Source organism: Copidosoma floridanum, unplaced genomic scaffold, assembly GCF_036245765.1.
Source record: "Copidosoma floridanum isolate Cflo_tuat_1 unplaced genomic scaffold, Cflo_Japanese_pri ptg000029l, whole genome shotgun sequence".
Taxonomy (NCBI): Eukaryota; Metazoa; Arthropoda; class Insecta; order Hymenoptera; family Encyrtidae; genus Copidosoma; species Copidosoma floridanum.
The window spans coordinates 1757874-1775063 of NW_028321906.1; the positions used below are offsets into that span (position 1 = coordinate 1757874).

Genomic DNA, 17190 nt, shown 5'->3' on the forward strand with positions numbered 1-17190 from the left:
CGAGAGCCGCCTTATTCAGGGAAACCTGCAAACTGCCGCGCAGGCGCAGGTGGAGGATTACACTCTGCAGGCGCGTATAATATACCGGTACAATAAGTTCTCCTCCACCAGCAGCGCTAAAACTCGCGTGCGGCAGCACGACTCGGGAATACTCGATACTCTCAGACAGGCCGTAGCTCCGGCTTCACTCCCATGGTGGCGTGCCTCGCTGGACTGCAACATTGAGATCGTTATACTTGTATCCCTCTCTGCTCCGCTGCAGGTATAAATCAACAGAGGTGTGCACTGGCGGCAAAAGAAAGAAAGAGAGAGAGAGAGAGAGAGAGAGAGAGAGAGAGAGAGGGTACTCCTCTACCGTGTGTGTATATACACCGACCAACTCCTCCTCCGCTTCACCGATCTTGACGTGCGTGCAGTGCGTTAAAACAAACCTGCTGTCGAGAGCGAGCGCGCGCGCGTGCATGCGCCTCGTAAGTGCGACTTGTTCATGTTTTTCGTGCGAGTGCATAGTGCACGGCCCTCCGGAGATTACCCAAGAGTACCTATACAAATAAATCGGTATCGAAATTAGCGAGGAAAGGAGCAGCCGAGTCGTAGCGGGTAGTTCACGGCACCCCAGGAGCACAGGAAGCGCTCTATACGCTAGCTTGTATTGTGTGCGATCGTCTCAACTGTATACGGGGCGAGCGTGTGCAAAGGGACTCGCGGACGTGCCCCCTCGACTTGGAGTTTGTTCTAAAAAAAGTATACTCGAGGGAGAAACGGGGCGAGAAGAGGCGCCACGACCAGCGAACTTGGACTACGTGGAATGTCCCTCGCGGCGATCGGCCACTGCAACAACCCGTATAACAGTGCCTGATAGCTACTTGCATACGTACGCGTGTACGTGTTCCACTGCCAAACGGTGTACGTGTATTCGGTGTATATAATATATGCGCGGTTGTTATAATATATACCTATGGTTTGTTTTTGTTGGCAAAGTGCGGTGGGGTGCCCGAGATACACGCGTTTGTCATCTCGTTGAGATCGGCTGGGCACGAAGTGGATAAAAAGCGATTGGAGTAATTGTGCGGAATTGACGCAAGGTTATGTCGGCACCAAGTGCACCACTGTTGTCGCAGCGACCCGGAGCCGAAGCGGAGATCGGCGGCAACTGTTTACCGTCCTCGTCGTCCTGCATCGGGAGATCGGTCCTGGTAATGGGGTCGGGGTCGCTCGTCGAGTGTTGAGGGGCCGCCAGGGGTGGTGGTGGTGGAGACGATCGGTCAACGAAGGAAGGGGACAACAAAAACGTGAGTACTCGGTTTGTTTTATATAAAGAAAAAAAAAAAAAAAAAGAAAAGGAAAAAAGGAAAAAAAGGAAAAAAAATGCATAAGGACCGCGATGGAGATTCGTCTCCGGACCAGGAGCGGAGAAAGTGGGCACCGGGCGTCAATAACACACTTTGGAGCCGGCTGCAACCTGCTCTCGGTTATGACTTTTTGCTCCCTCGCGCTCTTTTGTCGTCGTCGTCGCTTGGCAACTTTTCTCTCTCTTTCTCTCTTTCTCTCTCTGTTTTCCTTTCTCCCGCTGCCAGCTCCAAATTTTTTTGCCCCGGAGCAGCCCGTTCTCACGCAGTTACCTATACCCACTCGCATACATCTCGACAACTTGCATATGAATATGCACAGCATGCAGGCATAAAAAATGCACTTACCTGCGCGTAAACGCAACACACGCACGTATAAAGTATACTGCATACCGTATAGGCATACCCGGAGATTCGTGCACATGGGCGCACACGGACAGCTGGGAAATGGCGAATGGGCACAGAACTCGTACGGATAGGCAGATGAGCGCGCGCTCGTATGTGCATACATTCGCTTATCCTCTATATATCCTACGGTTCAGGCACATGTATGCATGCATGCATGCAGGTATTACGTACTATCGTAAGTGCATGTAAATATACGCTCGGGTACTTGTGTACTAATATACTCTCGAGACACCGTAAGCTGCAAGGCATTCTCGATGTGTGTACTTGCATGCATGCATAAGTACTTACTGAGCGCATGTATACACATATCAAAAGAGGATATTGCACGCCTTGAACGGGAAATCGACGGACAAGAGCAAGCAAAAGGTATAGGGTACTTAAGTATATAGGATGAAAGGAAGGAAGGAACGAGTGATGGTATCGGGTACGCGCGTTGCATGCCCTATCGGGGGTGACTAATGCACCCATACTGGCTCGCCCATCCGTCCTTTCCGAGACCCCCCTCGAATGCTTTCATTCGCGTCCCCACGATAGACGCACGGGGGTGTGCAAGAAACAACACATTTAGGGGGGAAGAGTCACTGGGTGTACACACTCATATACGTGCATGCACGGTGCTCGAGGCGCCATGCCGTACATATGCCTGTACGTGCCACCTTGAAATATATATATAAAGTCCAAGAAGAGAAGGAAGAAGAGGAGGAGGAGGAGGAGGACGTGTCCTGCGCGGAGCGAGCGGTGCATCGGGAGCGAGGTTCTTTGCGGTTTCCGCGCGCACTTTTTTCCTCCCGTGCACGCCGCGAAGAGGGTAACCCCCTTCCCCTCGCGTTGCTCTCTCTCTCGCCGACCCTCCAAGAGGCTGATGTTCTCTTGCCTCGTGCGTTTCCATTCGCAGAGGTCTCCTCCGTGAAACCCTGCACTCTCCAATGTCATCTTACCGTCCTCACGGCGGCAAAGCACACCCAACCGCTTCGCTGTTCTCGTCCTACGGAGCTGTTATGCTGCCACGCTGAAACTCGATTGTGCCTCTCTTTTGCTCTCCACCGCTCGCTTTGGCGATGCACTTTGTCCTAAGCTGTGTGAAAAAGAAAACTTATCTATTGTAAGTAGATCGACTTTAGGGCCTTATACCGATAATTGGGGAGTATCGGAGCGGGAGACCCGAGGTTCTATGTATCATTTGTTTGTTATCAACGGGCAGCTGCTTTGTTTTTAGAGTAGGTACATAGACGGTGGATATGTTAAAACAAAAGACCTTTTAGGACTTTTCGGCTGAAACCCATACATCATTCAATGGCACGCGAATGAAATCGCACTGGAATTCACTTGAAACGTGGTGGGAAGCGATCCGATCCGGTGTTACTTGTGTTGGTGGCAGACTCGCTCGATCAATCGATACCTTTATCGGGGACTCTGGGTGCAATGAGATACATGGTGTGGGGGTAGACTGTTTCTGACGTAGTCAATGTCAAAGCCAACGGTTGGAGGTTACTGAAATTTTGGAAAATATATTCGATCTTGACCCGATGACTAGTGAACTGTGGGTGTTGTCACTGCCTCGAGCATCGTTTGGTTCGTGCGGAATGTCCTGCGGGCCGTCTACTACTCGCGAGTTGAACGTATGTAGGGTTGGAGGACCGGTGGTCCCGCAGTCGGTATGAGTAATGATGGCACTTTTATTTCAATTATAACTCTGCTCGAAACACAGTTAGAATACATATATTCTACCGGTAATGCGGTTGAAAGCGCAGGTTGGCAGCAGGAACGGCTAATTTGAATTTTAATCAAAAACGTGATCGCATCGACGATCGAATGAATTATTAGATTCTTACTTTTGAACTTGCGAACTCACTTCCATTGCCCGAAACTTTCAAACTGATCAGTATTTCCGTGGCTCGAGGAAAGAAAGCGCTATCCTCGATTTGTTTCCGATTATTCATACTTTTTTAAATTTTGTATACCCCCGTTGTAGAAACAACCAACCGATGCTTCTCATATCCTTGTCTACTTTAAAAATCTTAAACAAGTCGTCAAGTATCCAATCTATAGGTAAATGTTTATATGTGCATGCAACAGACATTAGTACGTAACATCTGCAGTAACGCTAAAGTAACTGGGAAAATGAAGGGTAGTAGAAAGCCTTGAAGTTGTGAAAATCCAACACTGCTATAAACTTTTCATAAAATAAATCGTTTAACAGAAAATCTTTTGTTGTTATGCACAGTTAATGTTCAACTTGAATCTTGTTAAAAAGGCCTTTGATCCTACTTTCCAACTTAAAAGTGAAACCGAAAAAGTAAATCATGATCGTCTTGGAGGAAAAGAAACGTTAGTAAAACCAAGGCCAAATTGAGAAATGGTAGTTTTCGTCACAAAAGTGCCATCGCCTTTCGGGCTATTTTGGGGGCTGTAAGACAGTCCCGGATCGATGGCATTTATGTGCCAAACACAGTTTTTCCTACCGAGGGCACACTCAACCTTCGAAAATGCCTGAGGTAGGAAAAAACTTTTTGTGTTCAATTGAGATTGACATTTTTTACCGTAAAAAATTTTTTGTATAATAAACCTGTCATGATCTTATTTTTCACATTAGAAAATCGGTTTTCAAAAGAAAAAAAAAAGTTACTGGGCTGAAATTTTTTTATCTAGCAAAGTTTTTCACGAAAAAAAAGCCATTAATGGTCTTTTGGCGTTCTTACTCAGTAGAGTCAATGACTTATTCTAGTATTGCAAGCTAAAAAAAGCGTCAATGCCACACACGACAACATCAGCGGTTGCGTTTTTTTTTTTTTTTTTTGGTGTACATAAAGCTCTGGCTCACACTGTGTTATTTAAATTTGGAAGTCAAGGGCAAGCTCACTGACGATACTTGGTAAAAAAGTCACAAGTGCCCTTACCGTTGCTTACCCCGTGACTAACCCTTTTTTTTACTGTCGACTTTTTTTGCTGATTATTTTATTTTTTACATTTGTCTTTTTTTTTGCTTATCTATCATTACCAACTACCATTTAATCATCAATTTCGTAAAAATTTTTTACAAAATTGGTTTCCATTTTCTTTTATTTTCAAAGATCTTGACGGATACAGATCTCGAGGTACAATTTCAAGGCTCCGTCTCTCCCTGCTCCTTATTTTCACCTCCCCTCCGTCCTTCCGCTGATTGCTCCTTTTCACCGTCTGAAAGTCTTGTTTTCCCCTCGATGACAAGGTTCTCACTACCCTGGAAACGCGAGCAGAACTGTCTCCTCTCTCGGAACCCACAAGCGATGACAACGCGGAATTTCCTTTTTCCCATCGACATTGATCAACACCAACGTAACCAACCACCCAACAATAATTTCCTCGGTGCAGTGCGTGTAATCGTTTAATGAAGTCACCATTCTCGGGTACTCACAAGCGTTGCAAAAGTATTGCCTATATGTAATGCTCTCGTTTCTCTTCCATTCTGCCGGTACTCCGCCAAAGCAAGTACTGCCGATCGAAGCTTTAATTTGGAGGTCAAGAGACAACAAAACCCGGACAGATAGGCAGTCACGTATATGTCACGGCACGAGCTCCCCTTTTCGGTCGCCCGACAGTACGTAGGTACACACCGCGAGAGAGCCGGATCGGTTTCCCTTTGTCGAGAGTGGTTTTCAGTATCTCTTTTTGCCTCCGGTACCCACACACACGTGCAGATACAGCGGGAGCAGACCCGAGAGCGAGAATGGAAATTGGAACTTTCTTGGGAGAGAAATTACGTTTTGCAGCCCACAGCCAGCGCTGCTCTCACTGCTCCCTTCGTGTACACGCGTACCGAGGGATACGTATATGTATATATACATATACAGGCACGTGCATTTGCACGAACACGACGATCGAGGATAGGACTCTCGCCGGCGCTTCATCATCGTCGCGTCGCGATTTATATATATGTATACGTGTGTGTACACTACCTATTGAGAAGAGAGCGAGAGAAGAAGAAATTCGCTTGCGCCCGAGTGTCTTAATTACAATGTATTGCTTTCGAGATGAGTTATTGGCCCCATTGCCATTGTCGTCGGAGAAGTAGGCTCCATCGTTATCGATGGGTCTCCCCCCACCCCTCCCTCTCCCAAGTTCGGTAGTAGATTTCCTTCGGTTTCTTCTTTTCATCTTCCTTTGGGAGAAAAAAAAAAGTAGAGAGACGCACGTGTGGCTGTATTATATGCGAGGAAACCTCTCGCCCCATTGGAAAACCCACCGCGTGAGCTGTTATTTTCAGCTCTCGTGTGTGCCCTATTAGCATAATACGACGCTGGGATTCAAGCGAAAAAATACTCCACCCTTCCAATGCAAACTGACTCGACTTGGATTCTTTTTTTTTCTCGTGTATTTCTGCACTCGCCCCGAGCGCGACGACAGAGTACCGTTCGGACAATCGGGGGGAAAAGAGAACAATTATCGGCGCGATAGCGTCACGCCTCATTACGGCCGCATACCTATCTCTCTCTCTCTCTCTCGTCGAAGATAAGGCGCCTGGCGAGGGAGACTGCTCGGCGCGCCTCCACGTACCCGGTGTGTGACAGTAAAATCGCGCATTCCTAGAGTCACGTTTTCAGCGAGGACAATTATTTACGACTTCCCGCATTATTATTTTCGCGCGCACGCACTCCGCACAGCTTATACACTGTAAGTATATAAATACACAGAAACACACGTACACATAACGCGAAGAGAGAAAGATTTCGTTGTTGGGGCCGCGGGCGCGTGTATTGTGCAAGTGTGATTTATAAATTGAATCAAATTGCCAGATATACGTGTATACGTGTGTGTACGGCTGATTATTGCGAAAGCAAAATATTATGCATACGTAAACGCCAAGGCGCATGGCTTTGGCGCTGAGCAAATGGTCGTTTGTGTTTGAGTTTGTGTTTTTGTTGTTCAACCATATTGCCGCGACTTTTCTCGGGTGCCATTATAATATATACCTACTTGTATACAATGCGCGTGATTTATTGAGTGCGAGCTGCGGAGAACGGCATTTTAATTCGCCGAGGTTATTTTTTTGTTTTTCCCCCTTTTCTCCGAATCGGTGCGTGTCGCGACTGCGTTTCGGAAACACGGTGTCGCCGAGCGCTAAAAGTGCGCTCTCGGGGTCGAGCATTCGCCAAAGAAGCACCGCCCGTCCGAGGGAGGGTTAGATTAGATTAGATTAATTCTTTATTCAAACCTTGTGGTATAACCACGTATGGTTCTCAAATAATTTACAGATATTTAATAGAATAATAGGATACATAACAATTAATCAACATAATTAATAATAATGGATTAAAAATACCGTACAGTTGACAAAAGTAATAGTTCGCAATATACATATAATTAGAATTGACAAAATAATAAATAAAATTGGTAATAGTAATAATCGTGTAATTTGGCAATAAATAAATTTAACGTAATATATTAGACTTATTTTAACACTATTGTAAGATTGTATAAATTTGTTTTTATTAAAAATAATTTTAAACTGTTTTTAGAGTCGTGAGATAATGCCTTGTTAAATGGTAAATGACTGCGAATAACAAGGTGTACATATGCCAGGCAATTTCGATAATTAAAAATTCAGGTGTGTTATCAAAAAATGAATCTGACTGAGTAAGCGATTGGACCTGGTAACAATTTCATAAATAGATTGGAGAAGAGACAAGCAATCAAATTGCGCAAGAGCAGAGAAACCAACGAGCCCTTTTCCCTATACGAACGGGCGGTGCTGAAATCGCCGGTCTCAATCCCACGGGTGGCGACGACAGCTTCGGCCGGTTCGCGTGCGGACTCTCCTTGTGATCATGCGACCGATTTCGCGCGGCGGAAAGGAGCGCGCGCATCGATTTCGCGGAGATTCCCCCGCGAGAGATTGCGGGCAAAGAAGAAGGCAGCGCTTATCTCAATTAGTCGTGAGCGTCGAGCAGCTTTCCGATGGGTTTTCCAGGCAGGGCTAGAAAAAAAAAAAAAAAGAGTCCCGGTCGATCCTCGTCGCGTTTATATACTGCGGGCGCTTTCGGCTCGAGATGCGAGATTAGCCTGTTGGACGCGTGCGTACGAGGAAACTACGTATCAGGGAAATTGCCGATTGAGGGCTCCATCAAGTTGTTTCCCAATTATTCGAACCACCGCTCGGGCTCGTGTGAAATTATACATTTATTTTGGTGGGAGCCGGTGGTTCAGCCGCGACGAGCATCGGGCGGTGCAACGTCGTGCGAGCCTTTACGGCCGGTGCTCTCGGTTGCGGGGCCATTACTGTCCGAAGCGTGGCCAGGAGTGAAATTTCGGCTTGTAAATTATTTTTGTTGATTGTCGTCGTTAGCGGAACACGCGTCGGAGAGCAGGTCCTGAAAGGAGGAGGGGGAAAAAAAAGTCGGGCGCCGTCTGCCTTTAACGAGGCGAGCGTGAAGCTCACACTTGCGAGGCTGTAAAAATCGGCAAGGAAAGTGCACGCGAGCGGGGGCTTGTACTTGCCACGCGAGGAGCACCGCACGTAACCGCAAACATCATAAAGCTGTGCTCGTTTCGTTGGGACGATGCTGTTTTTCCCTCCTTCGAACGATCGGAGTATGTAGACAGTTTTGAGTCGCAAAATTTATATGGAGTAGCAATTGCAAATACATCGGGGTACGTTTGTACGAGGTTTATTATCATTGCTTTTGTCACTCGAATGATCGACGATTCACATCGATTCTTACCACTGATGGATTATTTTCATCCTTTTAAAACAATCTGCCATTGGTGAACTCAAACACCTGAGGCCACAACCCAAGATGACTTTTGATTTCTCGAAGCTCATAAGTCATTTATTTAATCGAGTACATTGAACCTGAGCACGTGAGAGAAATCTTTGATTCAAAGACTGCCATTTTCTGTCTTCATTATAGAGTTCCGGGACGTGAGCGGCTCAGTAAAAATGTTACGAGTAGGTATGGTGTCCACTGAATCTGCTGGCATTCATACATAATTGTGTTTCTCTGCTTTACACAGGTGAAAGATTACGTTCTAAAATTCGTTTGACATTGTCCTAAAGTCGAGTTTCAACCAGTTAGGCTTTTTAAAGAGGTTCTATAAGTACATAGAAAGTAGTTGGCACTCATTGAAAAAAATACTTTCGAAGGGGATCCTCTGTACCACAGTCTTTATGATATTTACACAAATCACACTCAATATGTATAGCTATAAATATGGACGTAACTATCCGCACACTGTAAACACCTTAAAAATTAACTAATGGCACGGAAGGAGAGATCGTTAGTCGTTAGCTATCAACTAAAGAAAGAAAAACAACTAGTGTTGATGACCAAACCAAAGCGATACTCTTTGTCAAAGTGTTAATTTTTGCATGACGTACAATGTTCGTAGTAATAAGCAGTGTTGTAATTTATTTCATTTTAACAAGCACATAAGCGCTGTATCTGGTGTTTTAAATGTCAGGAAGAAGTGGATTTTTTGTATTTAATATTTAATTTCTTGCATCTTTTTTAGGTAATACATATATTATGCTCCCGTTTATCTATATCTACGCCTACGCATCTTACGTAAATAGATCTGCAGAGTCTCAGAAAAATACTACTACTCGTGGAGAATTTTCGTGCCGAGTTTTTTCTGATTGAACTCTTAACATCTGAAACACAGGCATTATTATTCAAAGTTGTACATACGATAAAATATCTCTAAAACAAGGTTAACTATATTTATAAAACTTTTGCCAAGTTTAAGTGTTTAAAAAAAAATTAATTCACGTCATCTGTGCGAAAACATAAATATTAATTTTCTCACTAAATAGATTAGCAATTTTTTTGTGGAATACCAAAGTTGAGTGTACCTACTTACTTTTAAGGCATACGGGAATAGTGAAAAATCAAATGAGTTCGATTTATCAAAAATCCCACACTTTTGCCGAATAAAAACGTTAGAAATGTTCACTTTTCGAGTAAAATTTTTTTTTTTTTTTTCATAAAAAAAAACTTTCCTAGTTTGTGGCAAAATAAAATATATGAATTGTACCCTTGGATTTTTTTGTAATATTATGATGAAAATTCTTCGAGCACTAGCAAGCCAAACATTGTCCATCGGTATGGTTTTGTGTTCTTGTCTAACCGAGCAAGGAACCACCTCAAGTATTAACCAACGTCGAAAAGAGTTGGATGAAATTTTAAAAACTCCTCTCACCAAAAGTACCAATTAACGCTGTGAAAGCCCGATACCTCTATCTCTAAAATATAGGTAAACGGCACACGGAATATATTTATTGTAAATTCATTCATTTCACAGCCTATATTTAACAGGACTTGAGTATTTTTGAAATCACGACATGCATAATGCAAGACTCGGTGGACTCTCGTTCTCGATTGTTTTTCCGTGGCATCGGATACAGCAGTGAATAATCGATCGCGAGACAATATCGTCGCGACAAACGCATACGAGTAATCCATGCACAGATTGCAGCATCGTCGAAAGGAGGAGTGCAGAGGAAATCCCCCCGAACGAGCCTCTATACCCGACTATTATCCCACCAGCTATAATTAAAACAATCGTATCACGCTGTCATTATTTACTATCTAATCTCGAAAGCTCGGCGTAGTTTCGAAACTTGTACTTTTCGATGCCCATGGGTATACACCCATACGTCATTTGGCGTGTGCTTTTTTTACGCGACGGCTATACGTGTAATTTTCGTATACCCACGACGCACCAAACCATCCCCTGCGTTGCGTAACGCGTTTATACTCTTTTCCCTCGATAATAACATCACGGAAATGTAACTCGCTCTCCCGGGGAGATCCCGCGCCGGAGATAACGGCGCGCCGTGGGTAAGTATTTGCTTCTCGGGCGTTTATCTCCGGCCCATCGCTGCCTCTATTTTTCCACCTTTTTTCCAAAAACGAGCGGTGCTTCGGAAAAAAATGCTCATGGATCGGTTCCTGGCCTCGGGCGACGAACCACCGGCAGGGGCCGAACCCGCGCTAAAAACACCCCCGAAAAGGCTCATTTTCCGAGACCCGGGCCCGGAAAAACTGGCAATCCGCCCAATCGAGCGGCCCGAGCGCGATTAATAATGCCCGGTTGAACGAACAGAGTTTTCAGCTCTTTCTAGTGTGTGCACGCGTGGCGACGATTAGCGCGTCACGTGCCCCGCGAGGATAAACATAGCCGAAAGTGCACATGCGGTCGTCGCCGGGTCGCCGCGCCTTGGCTTTATATTTAGCGGTTGGCGTTTTGTCGCGGCCCTCCTCCATCTGTATATATTCTATACCTACACCGTCGGAGGACCACGTGCAGCGCAGGGAAGGGAGGAGTTTTTCGGAAGGCTGAGATTTTTCGAGGGGGTCGCGCTAAAATTGCCCTCGGCGACTACTTTATGTGCCCCTCCGAGATGCACAAGGTGCGCGTGTATAACCCGATGGCTGACGAGGTGACTCGATGGTCGTGGGGCGCTTTAGTGGTGTTCGACGGGAAATCGTATCTCACGTCCGCCGAGCGCCGTTTGCTTCTATTAATCTCTGCGAGGATATTTTTCGAGGGGACTTGAATTTTCTCAACTTGAGCGGGGACTGATTGTACACTGCATTTTTTTTTGTGGTTTCTCGGCTTATGCATTTCTAGCTGGAAATTATGGTTATTTGGAATAATAATAACATTACTGTGCTCAACAAAAAAAAGGTGGGTAGAAAGGTGGCGAGCAACTCAATTTTCGATTCGAAAACGACAATAGAAGCCTGCCCGGAGTTTTCTAAAAAAATTTTGTTTTCCAATGCAATTTGCTGGAGTAAATCCAACCGCGCGGAGTTTGTAATGTATACGGGACTTGATATTTCAGTGTATAAGTAACGGTCTTCTTCAGAGAAAGCCAATTACGTTATGGCAATAATTTAAGTCGCGTAATCGAGTCCCTTTTTTTCTTCTTTTGATTTCCAGTAACGTAAAGAGCGCCACGAGGACTTTATCTGGATGTAGACCAATTTTCTTGGCTCCGCACACGCGTGTGCTCTCGAGCGAGCTTTCACTGCAGCCGCTGTCCTGAAAATATTCCCAGAAGTTGGCTTATCTAACTTGATTTCCTGGTGTATCGCGGCAGGGTTGGCTTTTTTCGTGCGAGTGAAGATTCGATATTCAAATTAGAAATCACGTGTACGAGCAGGGAATTTTCTCGTATCGCTCGCGGGTAACACGAACTTTTTTTTTTCCTTCTATGCATCCAGCGAACCGAACCAGGTTGTGATTTTGTAACCGATCGAGAGGTTGGGTGTTTTACAGTTTTTTTTTCCCCGGTGAGAATTAATAGAGAAAACATTAAAAACATGGGAAGATGAGATGATCAAAACAGAGCCCCAAAATGGAAGGACAAGTGTTTACGGTTACATTCACGGATGGATGTACAATAATTGCCTTTCTCTCTATCTGATTCAAAGTTGAAAACGAAAAAAAATAAAAGCTGCATCTCTAGCAAAGATTATTTATTACCACCCGACACTGTACGACAAAAAGGTAAAATTTATAATCAAGCCTATATGGCTTTCTAATTGTCGAAACTACGAACTTTTACATCTGCCGGTCGTATAGTAGTAGTTGGTACGGGTCGTCGTGCACATAGTAGGGACATATAATTGTATCTATCAGTACGGCAATCCGAGTAAATCATGCTGTAATTTAGTTTCTGCATATACAAGCAAATGGAAGGTTGTCGGCTGAGATTAGTCTGATTTGTTTTTACTCAATTACACCGGGTCCGTGTGTTGTGCCTCGTGGCTCTCGAACTTTTACTTTCATTTTTGGCGCCGTTTCGTTCATCTGTTTTGTTTCGTTGGTTATCCCGTTGAAAACAAATTGACACGTTTCGTCACATCATCGGTACAACTTTAGTGGGTTGTCTGGTTTTATTCGAGATAAACTCTGGCACCGCGATAGAAACGTTACATTCACGTGCGTCTTAGGTAAGCCGTGGCCATACATCTTACCTTCCTTTCGAAAAAAGATAATGCACGGAGACATTTGTCTCCCGATCAACGTTATCATTTTTTCACGTCGACTTTCTAATCTTTGTTACTCGAAGAAATCCTGCAATTATTCTGGATAGCAAGGTTTAACACACTGTTTCTAAGTTCAAATAAATCACATAAATATTATGGTAATAGTGATTTAGCTCTCCTCACGTAATTAATTCTTTTCGCCAACAGTGAAAGAACGATTTCTGGTGAATGCATTTATTTCTCGATGGAAGAAAAGGTACATGATATCTCAATTTTTTTCGACGAAATAAGTAGCATCTTCATTTTAAGGCGTGACCAATGTATGGGAGCGCCTCATAATGTTGTCAGAGCAAAAAGGGTAACCACTCATACATCGTCTTTTTTTTTGTAAAATAAATTTTTAACGTTGTATGAGGGTGATCCGAGTTGGTCACATGGTCTATGTGGGGACCAATGTATTTACGGTATTACGCTTTTTGACTAAATAAAATAATTATGATCCAAATGATCTAAAATTTCGTTCTTAGCTTGGAGTTAGGTGTTTTCGTAGGTATCTAAGGTGATGGTTTATATTTGTACAAGATTCATTGAAAGGAAAAATTTTTACAGCATTTTTAGTGCAGAGCTTTAACTATGGCGTTAAAAGACAAAGTTGTAGATCTCGTTGATGTACAACTTTTTTGTACCATACATTTTGCTCAAGATCTTAATGCAGGCGCTCTGTAAAGAAAAATACATGCAAAAACTGCGAAAAAGTCGTTTTTTGCCTGTTACAGAAATAAATTCCAATTCTATAACAAAATGTTAAGTACAAAAGTGTAGAGCTCATCAAAATGAAACTTTTTACAACAAGTTTTTTTCTAAAGTGCTGTCTCGATTACAAAATCGACAAAAATCGTTTCAAAATATCAAAAAAATAAAAAAATCATTTGACACCACATAATTTTTGTACATCACATTTTTAGACAAAGAGTTTAATACGAAAGCCGTAGATCTTCAAAAATTACACTATTTCAAAATAGTGTTGTCATAATGAAACTTAATATCGAAAAACGTTTCAATATGGCTGAAAAAGCGTTTGTTAGTTTAAGTTCAAAGCTAGCATATTGACACTAACACTCGGTTGCGTATGATAACGGAATAATATTAAAATTGAATTCTGTTGTTTGATACCTCTTTTTTCTCTGGCACATTGTAGATTGGTTAGGTCTTACATGCAAAAACAATTTGTATAAATGTAGCCGTTCGTTGGTTGAAAAAAGTTGCATTTCAGAAACACTGGTAGACCGATTAAAATGATATCTATATTTGTATAATTTTTGTGAATTACCAGTTACAAAGTCATTAAAACTCATGTACATGTACCTGTCGAACGTCATAGCTTTTGATACGTGTTAATTAATACAATAACCTAAATGGATAAGGTAATAAAACAAAAGTTTGCTTATCACATGATTTTATGAGCAAATCATTTTCAAAATAAACTTTACTTCATCAATGTGTCTTACATCTATCAGTTATTTGTAAGGACGGTGTAATAGCACACTTTTAGAGACATTTGTTCATAGAGGCACTCACGTCATTAATACAGCCATACACACGCATACATGTATATGTATACCTGTACAAATACATACAAATGTACATGATAAAAAAGTTTATGCTTCTAAAATACTCGACGGTAGAATCTGCCACTGACACCAATTTCACATGTAACATACATTATGGCGGTAAAGTAATACTGCGAAACGCAAGAAAACAGGCTATGGCCGGGAACTTATTCCAAAATGTCGCTCCGTAGAAGAAACACGTAAGGATCTACTACGCCAGCTGTTTTAGTTCGCACAAAGTGACCCCCTTTACTTACTTTTCACGGGCCTACGAGATTTGTGTACCTCGAAGGATGTACGAAGATACCGAGACACACGCGTTCGACACATTTTGTAAATTATTACTTCCAAGCACTCCAGATGCGCATCAGCCTTTGGTCAACCAAGGACTCTCCTTCGACTTGAGAAGATGTGCTATCACCCCTTATAGTTCCATCTCCTACCGCATGCCAAACGCGCACACACACACAGTTGGAGTTTTTCCGTTTGCTGGAGATTTTTTCGGCTTTTCGTAGCAGTGAATCTTATCTATCGAAGATGAAGTCCTTCGTTTATGATGGTTTTTTTTTAAAAGACAAATACTGCATACTGTTTTAACAAATCCTAAAAGATACTGCTTCATTTTATTACTTAACATAAAAACAAAGAATTTAAGATCCTTTCAGAAAATGTTGACTAACTAAGAATCATACCTTAAAAAACGTATACAAATAATTTCTACGTATCCAAAGTAAAATTTCAAAGCTACTCAACTCAATGTTATAGAAAAATTAGAGGGTTTGAAAATTTTTAACCTCAATGTGATAAAAATAAGTTATAAAAAAAATTTGGTAAAGCTTTTATGTAGATGAATCTCCACTTATTTGTAAATCTAAATATTTTGGTTTCTCTCTAGGGGAAGTGTGGAAATGGTTATTTTGGGCTTATCTTGTTTTTATTTAAAGATATAAACGTTTTCTCTGGACTTTTGAAGGATGTGTCATCTTGTGTTTATTCTGAAGCTATGGAATCTTAAAAGCATGATTTTCCAAGTTGTCATTACGGGGAACAAAAGTGTCGAGGAGCACGAATAGAAAGGCCTAAATTTTTTGTACTTGGGCTGTATCTTCATAAAATTTGTCGGTGAAATTTTAAAAAACTTGCAGCACGATTCTGACAGTAATATATTTAAAACGAGCAAAAATTATTTAAAATAATTATTTTATAGCCTTAAAAGAAACAGGAAAAAACGTTTATACCTCAAACAAAAAACAAGATAAGCCAAAAATAATAATTATTGTAAGTTTACTTGAGAGCAACGAAGACATTCAAACTAAAAAACAAGTTACAACTTTTCAACCGTTTTCAATACAAAACATGATTTGAATTTATTTTTCAAATCGTGTTCAGGAAAAGACTGTTTTTAAATCTTATTTCTGACAGGGGTCCTGAGACTCACACTTAGTTATTTCGCTTTAGAAGTATTCGTCACAAAATCGCCATCACCACTGGGACTATTTTTCGACTCGAGAGATGGAAGGGTTGTTGTCTGCCGAGGATGCAATGAACTTTCGAATGTCACGAAAAATTCTCCGAAATGGGGAAAAAAGAATTTCTGATTTCTTAAATTAATAAATTTCTAACTATGATCAAAATATTCTAAATAACATTTCAGAACAGTCTTGTTGAAAGAACTTTGTGTTCTGTATTTTCACTCGATGGTTTGCATGCATTTCGAAACTTAAGATATTATTTCTAAAGAGGTATTTAAAATTATGTATCTGTCGAGACAGTAAAAAGCCACTTATTCATGGTCAAGATGTTCTCTTAAAAGTGCAGTATTACATCACTGCAACTCACCGAAGATTATTTTTTGATGGTTACGTCACAATTGAAGGTCCTTAAATCAAATGAATTTAGTATTTTTTAATAGTATTGTACAGAAAATCACGTTCACTGATTAAGATGTGAAATTTCGTGTTGCTCTCATTAAGAAGTAACATATGTGCGTTGTCATTAACCGTAACGGTACCCATCAGTCATACTAAACCATAATCCAGTCACAGAGCATAGTAAATGTAATTATCATCTGGAAAATGAAATTAATCGATACCAAGATCTCACGGATAAGGAACGTTTTACACATGAGATTTGTCTCCTTGACTGTATAAACAACACCGATGATCAACTGTAAATTAATTCACTCAAAAATTCGGAAGGACAGTTGGGAAAAAAATCACTTTTTTTCATTGATTTCGTAGCGCAGATAAAATTCCCGAGGAATGACTGTTGCATGAAAAATAAAAAGTTGACCGATCGTTAAATCCTTCCAAAGTTGTCTCTTACCGAAAAAATGACAACCGAGATAACTCACGCTGATACAAACACACAACTCCGTAACAGCCATTAGCGCGACATCGCGACAGAGCTAATCGGTTCCTAGTATCCCCGAGGCTAACATACGCTATCCCGTGCTCTGATGGAAGAAACTATAGCCTACCCGATGACTTTTGAAAATATCAAAAACATTTGGATCTAATGAGCACCATCATCCCAATGCACCCCGATCTGGTATTGGTACAAATACAGAAAATCTCGCTGCAACGGTCGCCGTCATCCACGATGACGGTGCACAAAACCGATCTCGCAAGAATCGATCGTCTCCGATCGCGAAACTGGAACAACTCTCATTTTCGTCCAGCGCAAAGAGAGAGAGAGAGAGGACGCGACGGGAGAGTACATGTATCGGCGCGCTGCAGATCTCTCTCTATACATACACGTGTGTGCAGGGGTGGGTGCACACTTCACGCACATTTGCAGAAAAGAGCCGCGAGAGCGGAATAAACGAAACGAGGCCTGCGCCCAGTGGCG

General features: G+C 42.3%; 1 protein-coding gene across 2 annotated transcripts in view; it reads left to right on the forward strand.

The window, feature by feature from the left end:
* Positions 1-1211: 1211 nt before the first annotated feature.
* The window catches only part of LOC106637219 (uncharacterized), a 187964-nt gene continuing 171985 nt past the window's right edge, over positions 1212-17190 (forward strand). For both annotated transcript variants that reach the window (XM_089596132.1, XM_089596133.1), the window contains exon 1: positions 1212-1292. The gene's annotated coding sequence lies outside the window, so the exon portion shown is untranslated. The remainder of the gene's footprint in view (positions 1293-17190) is intronic.